We start from the raw sequence: 441 nt of genomic DNA on the forward strand, positions 1-441 counted from the left end.
AGGGAAAAAAAACAAACAAATACTTTGAATTCGGGGAATCGTACACCCAAGATGAATGATGGACACATATATATCTAAGCTTGGGGTGACAATTAGGGGTGTCCCTATTGGCAGTCGAGGTTGTGAACTGTTGGTTTTGTAAGATGTGTTTGGTAATTAGGTTGTGATGGATGGACCGAGAGGAGCCTCCTCTCTGACAGAGAACTTTAATAAGAGTTCATCGTGATAAAAAGTTGAGCCACAGAATATTTGCAGAAGAATTTACTTTGATATGAAGATAATGAGAATTGTCTTGATAAACAAACAAAAAAAAATATATTGTGGAGTAGGAGAATGCAAATACTGATCCCAGAAAAAAAAAAGAATGTTACTGTTGAAATTTCAATAAAATATTAGAATTGTTGAAAAAAGATCTTTCATTTACAACCTGATGTGTTTACT

The sequence above is a fragment of the Panulirus ornatus genome, chromosome 3, assembly GCF_036320965.1.
Source record: "Panulirus ornatus isolate Po-2019 chromosome 3, ASM3632096v1, whole genome shotgun sequence".
Taxonomy (NCBI): domain Eukaryota; kingdom Metazoa; phylum Arthropoda; class Malacostraca; order Decapoda; family Palinuridae; genus Panulirus; species Panulirus ornatus.